This window comes from Pseudorca crassidens, chromosome 2 (assembly GCF_039906515.1).
Source record: "Pseudorca crassidens isolate mPseCra1 chromosome 2, mPseCra1.hap1, whole genome shotgun sequence".
Taxonomy (NCBI): Eukaryota; Metazoa; Chordata; class Mammalia; order Artiodactyla; family Delphinidae; genus Pseudorca; species Pseudorca crassidens.
The window spans coordinates 162,869,190-162,880,801 of NC_090297.1; positions in this window are offsets into that span (position 1 = coordinate 162,869,190).

An 11,612-nucleotide genomic window follows, 5' to 3' on the forward strand; every position below is an offset into this window, starting at 1 on the left:
CAGCTGTGTGACCTGGGGCAAGTCACTCAACCTCTCTGAGACTCAGTTTCTTCATCTGAAAAGTGAGACCAAGGGCACCTTGGTCGGATACCTCCACTATGAGTCTTGGCCATAAAGCTGTGAGAGGTCCCTGTAGAACTTTCTCTGGCCACAGTAGAAAGACAGCCTGAGGCTCTGGGGGTGGAGGTTAGCTCAGACCCTCCTCCCCGAAGGCCCTTGGTCTCCCTCCATCTTCCCTTCCCCGCCAGGGCTCCTCCAGCCCACCAAGCCTCCTCATCAGTCTCTTCCCTACTGTCTGGAGACATGCAAGCATGTGCCGCCTGCGTGATTGGTAATTGATTGACTGAATGCCAAGGACCACCAAGGACCCCTGACCAGGACAGGGGCAGATATCCCACGATGAAAGAAAGGGGTCCTCCAGCTCCCCCAAGTCAGGAGGCCCCCCCCACATCCCAGCTCTGCCTCTGGTGGCTGTGTGTCCTCCTTTCAGGGCCTTACCCCATCCCATGAGGGTCCGCTCTTCACACCTCCCTGTAGTCAGCCATCAGCCAGGAGAATTCGTCTGGACCCTTCATCTCCTTCCTTAGAAATACACCCCCCCACCCAGGAAAATTCCCTATCACAGCAGGAAGGGCTACCCATCCTCCTCCCGGCTTCCTCCCCACCAGAGTAGCCCCCCCACCCCCCCCACCCCCACCCCGGCAGCCAGGATTCCTGGCCTTTAAGAAAAAGCTGATGTCTCCCCTCCCCTGCCTCTCCCTTTCCTCCCTCTCCTCCTCTGCCTTCCTGCATGCAGTGGGCAGCAGCCCAAGGTCAGAGGGGAGACAGACACCACAGGCCTGCTGTCCCCCACAGCAATTCTAATCACCTTGATGAGCCTAAACAGAGGCCGCCAGAGGCGAGGAGACTTGAGTGGGGCTGGCACCATCGAGAAGACACACGGTTCAGCTCACCCACATTCATCACCATTATTCTTCACCTCCTCTCTGTTATTGTCAGGGGCTTCTTTAATGAACCTTCTAGCAGACAGTTGATGCTACTCCTCCAAGAAGCGACATTCCCCTGCTGAAATGACCATCTGATGAGGGAGAATTCCCTCCTCCCGCCCACTTCTGACCTAGTTCTGCAAACACTAAAAGTCATCTGGAATACAGCTGGCATTTGCCCCCCACCCAAAGGGCAAGAGAGGAGCCCTCCCCCCAGCGACAGGGTTCTGTCTTCAGGAGCTACATGGTGGAGGGGGTCAGGTGGACCCAGTGTGGAGAGATTTCCCAATACTTGGGGTCCCTGACCAGCTGGAGCGGAAGGGGAGAGGGCTTTGGGACACACCGGAAGGATGAATCGATGCCCTGCCAGTCCCAAGAAAGGGAGGGCGTCTATGCTTCCAGGGAGATGAGATGTGCGTGAGGCCACCAGCACCTCTCCTCACTGGGGCAGCCAGAGCTATGGGACGCAGAGGAAATGGGGAGCAGGGACACCATCCTGTCTGGGCCCAAGACGGGCCCCAAGCATCACACTAGTGCCTTGAGAAGGTCAGGAGGAGCTTGATGGTGGGACCCAGGCAGCTGCAGGTCATGCTGTTCAACAAGAGGGACATCCCCAGCCCTGGGTCGGCAGTGAACAGTGTCGCAGCTCTCCACTCCCTTGCACCTGCTCAGGGCTCTCCCCCCTCTCAGGGGCCCTCTCCACTAGCCCCCAGGCCTCTATCCCACCTCGGTCCCTCCCAGTTCATTCTCCCCTGTGCTCCCTCCAAGCCAACTTGTCAAGGCCCAGCCTCCTGTTGCTGGTTCCTCCCAGCCTCTCCCAGGCCCTCAGACCCACTCTGGCCCTGCCCTCACTGACCTTGGCTGTAACTGCTATCCACACCCAAGAAGCTAGCGCTCATGTTGCCTTGTGGGGTCTTGTCCTCATGACACATCCAGATGGGGGCAAAGACTACGTTCTGAGGGCTTCCCATTCTGAGAGCTTAGCTTCACGGACCTCCAGTGAAAACAACGGGCTTCGGGGACTACAGTTACAATCCCGGATCAGCCCTGTGATGGTTTTAAAATGTGTTCACAAGTGCTTTGGCATATCTCCCTTCCGAAGATGGGGCAAAATCCCCTCCCCTCGAGTGTGGGCTGGACTTGACCTAATAACTTGCTTATAACGAATTGGATGCGGTGGAAGTGACATGTGACTTCCGAGACAAGGCCATAAAGGGCATTGCAGCTTCCCCGTGACACCCCCCACCTCCCAGATCACTGGCTCTAGGGGAGGCCAGCCAGCACATTGTGAGGCCACTGAAGCAGCTTCGGAGAGGCCCGTGTGCGGGTAGCTGAGGCCTCCCACCAGCAGCAGCACTAACTTGCCAGCCACGTGAGTCAGCAGCCTTGGAAGCAAACTCGCCAGCCCCACTCGAGCCTTCAGATGACTGCAGCCCCGGCTGACATCTTGACTCTAATTTCATGAGAGATCCTGAGCCAGAATGAAGCTGCTCCTGAATTTCTGAGCCACATAAAATGTGAGTGGTAATAAATGTGCATTGTTTCAAAGCCACTGAGCTTTAGGGTAATTTATTATCCAGCAGCATAAAACCAATAAAGCCACTTACAGGCTGAGTGTGCTTGAGGGTTCTGAGTTTCAGTTCCCTTATCTGTAAAATACAGATCCTAGATGTACCTCACGGAGTTTTGAAAGGATTAGAAATAAGACATGTTAACACGATGCAGCAGGCCCCTAATATGCGGTAGCTGAGTATTAAATAATGTTGATCCCCTGTCTGCCCATCCCTTCCACAAACACGCACTGGGTTCTTGATGGACAAGGCAAGTCCTGCTACAGTCGAGACAGTACTGCCTCCAGGGCTGGGACTGGAGGTGCCCCTGACAGGTGGACCCATAATCCCGCTGGCAGGGAAATGTTTGGCGTGTAGCGGGGAGCTGAAACCTTTCCGCTGGAACACAGAGCTGAGTCTGCCTTTACAGACAGGAGCAGGGCTGCTGGGGCCTGGGAATGGAGGGAGTTTGTCCCTGAATACCTTTTTTGTGCCTTTTGAATTTTGAACTATGTGAATGTATCATCTACCTGACAAGTAAATAAGTCAAATACTTATAAAAAGTGAGGCATAGAGGGCTTCCCTGGTGGTCCAGTGGTAAAGAATCCACCTTCCAATGCAGGGGACGCGGGTTCGATCCCTGGTCAGGGAACTAAGATCCCACATGCCGCGGGGCAACTAAGCCCGCAGGGCAACTAAGCCCACGTGCCACAGCTACTGAGCTCATGCGCACCTCAACTAGAGCCCACGTGCCGCAAACTATAGGGCCCATGTGCTCTGGAACCCGCGAGCCACAACTACAGAGCCCATGCACCCTGGAGCCTGTGCGCCACAACTAGAGAAGAGAAAACCAGCACGCCACAACTAGAGAGCCCGCACACAATGACAAAGAGCCCGCACGCCTCAACGAAAGATCCCGCACGCCTCAATGAAGATCCTGCGTGCCACAACTGAGACCCGATGCAGCCAAAAAAAAAAAAAAAAAAAGTGAGGCATAACAAAAACAAAAAATAAATAAATCACAACAGAGTAACGTATTGTGAAAAAAAGTAAGGCAACAGCCCCACATGGAGTTACTTATGCTAGGCCCGATGTCACCAATCCGAGACTTAATTACAGTTTCGGCTCTCCCAGAAATGGAATCTTAAACCAGTCCATCAGGAAACACCCAGTCGGCACTAGTGAGGTCATCTGCCTGGCAGAGCCCTGCCATTCCCTAAAAGTGACCTTGTCATAGCCAACCTGCTTTTCGGCCTCGTATAACTATTCCTGCTCCCTTCTGTAAAAGTCTTCCCTTTTGTACAGCTCCTCGGCCTCGTGTAACTACTCCTGCTGCCTTCTGTAAAAGTCTTCCCTTTTTAACATCCTCTGCTAGACTGGATGCTGCCCAATTTGAATTGGTTTTTGCTCAAATAACTTAAAATGTTTAATGTGTCTCAGTTTCTCTCTTAACAATACAAATCTTAGAAAATCCACCAATGAAAGGACCAAAGTGTGATGATCCAGGCAGGGTTCAGTGGTGCTGGATGGAATGCGGGGGGCATACAGAGAGCAGGGGGAGCGAGAGGGGGAGACAGAAGCAAGGGAAGCCAGGCACCCCCTCAGCCTTCGGGGCCCAGTGTCCCCCCACCCCCACTCCCCCCCCCACTCCCCCTCTGCTCCCAATCAGCCTCCTGCCCCCCTCGGCTAGGACACCCAGGGGACTGTCCTAGAGCTAGTCAACTTACGCGGCTCCCTTCCCCACCTGAGCCCTGAGCTTCTGATACCTGAGAACCATATCCTGTGGTCTCTTTCCTCCGGGCCTGACCCGCTTACTGGTGAAGGGGAGGAGAAGTGAGAAGGCCGTGTAGAATTGGCTGGGAGCAGAAGTCTTCATTTTTCTGTGAGGGCAGGAAGACCCCAGCTGTCCCCTCAGTACCTCAGCAGTGGAGCTCAGGCCTCTGGGCTGTGCCTGAGGTCCGAGCACAGGCATCCTTCTTGGTCATGGCAATAAGGGACCTAACACTGTTGACCGGGGCACTCCGGGCCCTGGAGGAAGAACAAGGAGGGCTCTTCTCATCAGTGTGTAGTCTTCCTCACATCCTTCGTGGTCTGGAGGCTGCCTGCAGGCCCAAGGCTGCACCACTCCAGAGAGACCCGAGACAGCCCTGGCTCTCCACACATCCTTGGCCGAATGCATGCCTTGCACGCATGTGGAAGAGACACAAGAGGGCCTGGCAGAAGGTAAAGGCGGGGTCAAACTTGCACAACTGCCTGGACTTTGAATGCATTCCCCTGACCTACACACAGATCCATCGGCGAAGGGTGCAAGCCTTACTGGTCAAAAAGTGTGGGCATAACCTCTGACCAATCACTGGCTCACAGGGACAGCCTCCAGACAGGCCAGATTCAACATCAAAACAATCTAGGGGCAGGACAGGAATAAAGACGCAGATGTAGAGAATGGACTTGAGGACATGGGGAGGGGGAAGGATAAGCTGGGACGAAGTGAGAAAGTGGCATGGATATATATACACTACCAAGTGTAAAATAGATAGCTAGTGGGAAGCAGCCGCATAGCACAGGAAGATCAGCTCAGTGCTTTGTGACCACCTAGAGGGGTGGAATAGGGAGGGTGGGAGGGAGATGCAAGAGGGAGGAGATATGGGGACATATGTATATGTATAGCTGATTCACTTTGTTATAAAGCAGAAACCAACACACCATTGTAAAGCAATTATACTCCAATAAAGATGTTAAAAAATTTTTAAAAATTAAAAAAACCCCGAAACATCAAAACAAGAAGTAGAAATGGAGTAGAGAGAGCAGTAGCTGCACACTGCAGGGAGACAGACTCCACAGAATTGGTCTGAGCAAGCCCATACACAAACACACCCAGCAATAACAAGGGCGGGCAGCAAGGGTGGGGTGGGGTCCAAGTCCAGAGCCGCTACAATATATGACCTCCAATAGCCACATGTCAATAAAAAAAAAAAAATAATACAGGATATGCAAAGAAACAGAAAAGTGTGCCCTGTAATCTGAAAAAAAGGCGTCACTAGAAATTCACTGAGGGGGCCCAGATGTTGGGCTTCGTCTCTCTCCTTCCCTCCCTTTCTCTCTGTTCCAATTTCCAGGGAAGAGCCTGATCGGGCCAGGTGTCCACCCCGATCCTATCACCTGTGAGAGAGGTGCAGGCGTGGAGGTGGGGCGGGTAGAGAAAATTTGTAACGTCATAGCAGGTAGGAACTACCTCCTTGAGCTCACGGGGATGAGGATCAGTTCCCAGAGAAAAGAGGGGTCATCGACTCCGATCCAGGCAGTGTTAAAAAATCGATTGAGACATATTGAAAATTGTAAGTTTGAGCAAAAACCCATTTGAAGGGGGCAGGGTTAAACTGGAAGTGGTTAGGAGCACTCGTCCAGGAGGGAAAGACAGAAAGACAGACTTACGTGGAAGCGAAAAAAGGAAATCATTTGCTTGGCTGTAGCTTACAGCCTAGTTGGCTGTTTGTGATGAGTTGTCTTTATAGTTCTGATTTCATAACCTTGACGCATTTACAGGCATAGATTTTGGTCTGCCTAGGTAGTCCCCAAAGCATTAGAGCCAGTCAGTCTAATGGCCTCCTTGTTTAAGTAATTTAACAGTAGACACCCACAAAGGTGTCTGCCACCCTTGTTTCCCTTCTGAAAAGGTAAGCAGTGATGCCCACAGGAGCCCAAAGGCACTCGAATTTGTTTCCTCCCATCAGAGGAGAGCAGCATCCGCTAGCCATTTCTCAGGCAGGTGCTTTGCAAACGTCCATTCTCCCCCCTGTGGGGCTGCGTGGGAGTTGCATGGGAGATGGGCAGTGGGAAGAGGGCTCATCACCCCTAAGCTCCTTTGTGGTTATCATGCCTCAGAAATCATGCCATCATTTTATTTAATAATATAAATTGCACTCAAATAAATGGCCGTTGAGTCTTCTTCCTTTTCTTCCCTCTATTCCCTCTGACTGTTCCTGCCAATGATCAAGATAGGGCTGTACGTCCACAGGACACGGGTGGGGGGAGCCCTGACAACACTCAGGGTGGGCCCTGTGTGAAATGCAGCTCCCAAGTTGCAAGGGAAGACAAAAGAACTAGGACCAAGAAAAATAAAAGGTATTAAAATAGGCTTAGCTACTTTGGGGCTTTCCTTTGTATGTATTTTTAGCAAGGATTGTGTGCCTAACTCTGCATTAAAATAGCTGATGCTACCAGTCATTGTTTCAGGCCCTTGCACACTGCAGCCTGGCAGGCCTTCTGCAGCCAAAAGTGAAGGCAGCTGGCAGGGCTAGCCCACCCAAGCCGGGGAGAGGGCATCTGTTTCACCGACAGCGCCCCCCCTCCCTCACGAAAACCTCAGCGGTGGGAATGCAAACAGAAGCGGGGTGCTTTGGGTATGGCCCAGGGCTGGGAGAGAAAGCTCACAGGAGGCAGCCATGCTTGAGGACTTAAGCCTCCAAAAAGCACGCCCTGCTGACTGTAGCCAGCAGAGGCTGGAATTCCTCCATTCGATCACCAAGGCTGGTATCCCAGGAAGACAGATGTGGCAGCCAGCTCTCCACACGCTCCACCAGGGGCTTTCCTATGAGTACTTGTCCCAGGAGACGCGGTCAGGGAAGGCTTTCTAGTCAGCAAGTCCTACCTTAAGATGCCTGAATCTGTCACATCCTCCCCTCTGGTCCAAGGCCAGTGGGGCTCTGGCCACCTGGGAGAAACACATGTAGCTGGGGAGGGGGTAAGAGGGTGGAAGGGGGAGGGGATCCTGGAGACTAGAGTGAGAAGGTGCCTGAGACAAACTTCCCCTTGCCCAAGGGTTTCCAAGTCTTGGCCCTGGAGTGAGTGACCTCCATGCCGGGCTGGACAGAGTGCCTCGGCAGAGCGGGGCTGATAATACTGAGAAGGAACGCTGCCATAGTGTCTACGACTGACTTTGCAATACTGGGGACAAGGCAGTGCCGTGTTGCTGTGTGTGAGGACTTCAGTTTTTACCGTGGGGATGTTAGCATTTGAAGTAACCTTTTCAGGAGCCACACTTCAGAGGTGGCTATGCCAACCGCTTCAAATCTCTTCATCTACATATGCACCTGAGGGATGTTAAAAATAAGTTTTCTTTGGCGAAACGACTTGTATTCCGGACGTGTGATGGGCTAGGATGCCTGAGCAGGCACTTCTGCGGTGAATGAAAGGGATTCTGAAAAGCTGGCAAGTCCAGGTGCTGTGGGTCTAGAGTTCCACTCGTTCCCGTGGTTCCCCTTAGGGGACGATCCTGTGGGCGGTACTATAGGAAGAACAGCGTTGCATTTGCTTCCAAGGGACCACTTCTTGCAAGATATGTCAAAAATCGGGAACCTCGCTGTGGGGCAGCAGCACTGCGACCGCGAGGAGGTTATTTAACTTCTCTGAGCTCCATTTTCTGTAGACTGGCGATAACGATAACCTTGCAGGGAGGTTGCGAAGAGTATCGAGCTTTAAGACATCAAGTTTCTGCAGCAGCGCCCTCGCACTGTGTGGCTGGACCAAGGTCAGAAAGGGCGTCCCGACCTCTTCAGGGCTCTGGGCCTCACCGTCGCCGGCTCCCCGCGAATGCAGGCGGCGGCCGAGCCGCAGGGACCGGGCGGGCGGCCCCTCGCTTGCGGGGACGCGCCCTCCAAGCCGGGGTGCTCCCGGCGCCGCCTTTCCTTCCTCCCCGCCCGCGTCCGCTCCGCGCCGACATCTGCTGGCTGAGCGGCCCTCCCCGCTCCCTCCACCGCCCCCGCTCTGGGAACTCGAAGCTGGCGTCCCCGCTCAGGTCGCAGACTCTGGGCCCGCCTCTCCCCCCACTGCCCCCAAGCGCGACTCTCCCCAGGTCACCCGCCACTGTAGTGCCCGCGCCCCACGGGGGTCCGAGCAGCTCCTGCCTCCGGCGGAGAGGGACGTGTCTCGGAGGCGCGGGGACTGCCCCTCGGCCCCACCGCCGCAGGCCTGCCGAGAACAGTCGGCCGCGCTCAGCAGCTCCCACTCTCGCGGCTTTGAACTTGGCCCTTCCCCCACCCCACCCCCACCCCCACCCCCAGGCACTTAAAGCAGCTGCCAGGAACTGAAATATTAATAGGTACAAACTTCCTGGAAAGATTTGCTGCTCCAAGATAGATGACCCCGCCTTCCTCCACCAAAATAAATAAATGAAGGGCAGCTCGGGGCAAGCTGCCGGGGAGCCTGGAAGCCTGGAAGCCTGGAGCAGCTCGCGGGCGGCTCGCAAGCGGCCCCTCCCCTTGGTGCCGGGACCGCGGCTGGCGCGCGGGCGGCGGGGCGCCCGGGAAAGGCTCTCCTTTGTGAGCACGGCCCGGGCGCGCGCCGGCAGCGCGGACGTACTGGCGGCGGCGGCGAACCCGGGCACGCGCCCGCGCCGAGCCGCCCCGGGCTCCGGAGGCCTCGCCTCCGGCTCCGAGCGGTGGCTCGAGCCTGCACTGTCCCGGCGGGACCGAGGACTGAGAAGGTTCGCACGCCGCTCTGCGTCCTCGGCTGCCCTCCCGGGCCTCACCGCCCACGGCCCGGCGGTCAGCCCCTTTTCGCGGAGCGGCGCACTGACGGCCATGTGACGCGCGCGCTTCCCGAGTCCGCAGCTCCTCCTCCCGGGACAAAGCCCGGCCCGCCCTCCGCGCTCCTCCGTGGGGGCAGCTGTCATTTAGGATCCTCCACACAAATCCCCAGCTTGAGTTTAATGACACGTTTTGCTTTCTCAGAGTTCTTCGACATTCGGATCTCCCGGGCTTCCCTGGGTCGGTGGGGAGTGGTGACGGAGGAAGCCAACCCGCCTCTGCCTTTCTGCCAGCCTCTCCGGAGGAGATTACAGACCCGCCGCTTTCCCAAGACTCTGAGCTTCCGGCGCCGGCTCCCATCTTGCAGATAGCAAAGTTTCAGTGCCCACCCCCGACCCAACTTCAACCGGGGGAGTGGTCTGTCCCACCCCCCGCTGCTCCCCAGTTCCAGCTTCAGGCTTCTCAAGGTAGCAACTGCCCTTGGATTTGCTCCCTGACTGGAAGTCATTCATCTAAAATATTTCTTGAGCTCCTGATAGGTTCCAGGTACTATTCTAGGCACCGGGGTTAGAGCAGCAAAACAAACACATACGAAAGTCCCTGCCCTCCTGGAGCTTATATTATAATAGAAGAGACAGAACGGCATAAGTGAAATATAGAATGTGTTAGGAATTAGGGCTAAAGGCAAAAAGGCAGGGAAAGCGGGTATGAAATGTACATGTAGGAGAACAGCGATTATGAGTAAAGGACTGAGTGAGCCAGCCACGCAGATATCTGGTGGCCTACAGTGTTCCAGGAGCAGCCAGGAGGCTGGAGCAGAGTAGGGAGAGGCACCTAGGAGAAGCTGGGGATGAAGGGGTCAGGGTGGATGATCCGATGTGGGAGGGCCTTATGGGGCCATTGTAAGGACTTGCGCTTCTGGGTGAGGTGGGAGCCCTGCAGGGTTCTGAGCAGAAGAAGGATGTGTCTGACTTCTTTTAAAAGCATTCTGAATGGGAACAGACTGCAGGGGCAGGACCAGAGCCAGGAGGCCCTTCAGTAATCTAGGAGCCATGAGGGGGCATGTCCAAGGCTGGTGGCAGCTGAAATGACCAGAAGTTGTGGGATTCTGGAAATACTTCGATGGGGAGACTGACCAGATATGAGGTAGGAAAGAGAAAAAGGACGAGGAGAGTACCAAGGCTTTGGCCTGAGCAAAAGGAAGAAAGAGTGGTCATTAACCGAGATGGAGAAAACTGGCCTTGCTAGTTTGGTGGTTGGGAGTGGACCTCTCTGGAGCACAGTTTTGAACAGGTTAGGTTGGAGGTGCCCATTAGACATCCAGGTGCAGGGTTGAGTAGACACTGGTTAGACAGGTCTGCAGTGCCAGAGGAAATGTACAGGCTGGAGATAAAAATGGGAAGTCATCAGCAAGATCTGCTGGTATTCAGAGCCATAACTGAGATGATCTAGCTCTGTGCTGTCTGATGCAGTAGCTGCTGGCCGTATGTGACTACTGAGCGCTTGAAATTCGTGGAAATTGTGCAGCTGAAGAGCTAAGTTTTAAATTTTAGTTAAATTTTAAAAACTGATATTTGATTAAATTATTGGAAAAATTTTAATAAGTTTGGAATAACTTGGGTATACAGATCTACTTTTTCAGCTGTAGAGTTTATAAAATCTAAATACAGATCAAGAACTTCCAGTGAGGGCTTCCCTGGTGGCGCAGTGGTTGAGAGTCCGCCTGTCGATGCAGGGGACACCGGTTCGTTTCCCGGTCTGGGAAGATCCCACATTGCCGCGGAGCGGCTGGGCCCATGAGCCATGGCCGCTGAGCCTACGCGTCCGGAGCCTGTGCTCCACAGTGGGAGAGGCCACAACAGTGAGAGGCCCGCGTACCACAAAAAAAAAAAAAAAAAAAGAACTTCCAGTGAAAATTTGGTGTCCACTTTGGGATATGCTATGTCAAATATACACTGTTTCGAAGACTTAATACAAAAAGGTAAATGTCTCATTAGTAAGTTTTATATTGATTACATATTTAAATGATGCTATTTTGGATATATTGGGTTAATAAGATGTTATTAAAATCAGTTTTACCTGTTTCTTTTTTACTTTTTAAAAAATGGCTTCTAGAAACATTTTAATTACACATGTGGTTGATTAAACTTCTATTGGATAGTTTCAATCTAGGGAGGGAATGTGTTTAGAGAAGAGAAGCGGTCCACGGATTAACTGAGCCCAAGGGCACTCCATGATGTAAAAGCCAGCAAGATGGGGAGGAACCGGCAGAAAGCCTGGGAAGGAGCAGAGACAGGAGGAAAACCAGGCAGGTGTGGTGTCCCAGAAGACCCTAGAAGAGGGTGATACCAGGAGGAGGGAGTGAACATCTGGCAGAACGTTGCTGCAGGGTCAAGTGATGAGGACATAGCGTGGACACTGGGTCCAAACCGGGAGGTCACTCACTGGTGATGCTGGCAAGAGCAGGTTTGGAGGAGAAGTGGGCCCAAAGCCTGATTGGAGCGGCTCCAAGAGAGGAGGGGAGGAGAGGGATGGGCAACTCTTAGCAGAGT